This window comes from Sorex araneus, chromosome 5 (genome assembly GCF_027595985.1).
Source record: "Sorex araneus isolate mSorAra2 chromosome 5, mSorAra2.pri, whole genome shotgun sequence".
Taxonomy (NCBI): domain Eukaryota; kingdom Metazoa; phylum Chordata; class Mammalia; order Eulipotyphla; family Soricidae; genus Sorex; species Sorex araneus.
This window is the reverse complement of record NC_073306.1, coordinates 108,154,484-108,155,347: the sequence shown is the minus strand read 5'-3', so window position 1 is coordinate 108,155,347 and position 864 is coordinate 108,154,484.

Here is an 864-nt window from a genome sequence, read left to right as displayed (position 1 = left end):
AAAAAGCTCAAGATCACAGTGGAATGATGTCACAAAACCTCTAGGGTGCAAACAGTACTGTCACTGCTGCAGAGCGACTCTAAGTCCCAACTTTAGCTTCGGTCTGTTGTCCTTAGCAGTTGCTGTGACTGTCAGTGTCACCTCTGTTCACCATCACAGACTCTGCATTAATGGAGAGAAAGAACAAATGGGGGGAAGTGGCCTTAGAAAGAAATACATCAAAATGGTCCATACAATTTATCATAACATAAGTGCAACAATACTTTAGGAATCGTGGAACTTGGGAGACAAGGACACCAAGGAGGTACTTCACCATGAACAGTTTCTGGAAAGTTTCCCCCTTCTTTTATTATTTATTTATTTATTTATTTATTTTTGCTTTTTGGGTCACACCCGGCAATGCATAGGGGTTACTCCTGGCTCTGCACTCAGGAATTACTCCTGGCAGTGCTCAGGGGACCATATGGGACGATGGGACTCGAACCCGGGTCGGCTGTGTGCAAGGCAAACGCCCTACCCACTGTGCTATCACTCCAGCCCCCCTCCCCCTTCTTTTAAAGCTGCTCCCAGCATCTGCTGTGTGTATGTGTGACTCCCCAGTGATACATGTGGACCCCCAAGGTCACTGCGGGTGACACTCAGCCTAGCAGTTTAGGCTTGATGGTTAGGTGCTTGGGGGGCCAATAAGGCCACACCCTGCAGTGCTAGAGATAAAACTCAGGGTCTTCCGCATACAATGCATGTGCTCCCACCCTTTGAACTAAGGTCCACCCCTCTCTACCTCCTATTTATGTTCCCACACACCACTCAGTTTTCTAGAACCAGACAAACTTCGTGTTCGTTCAGCTGGCTCAGTTCCACAAT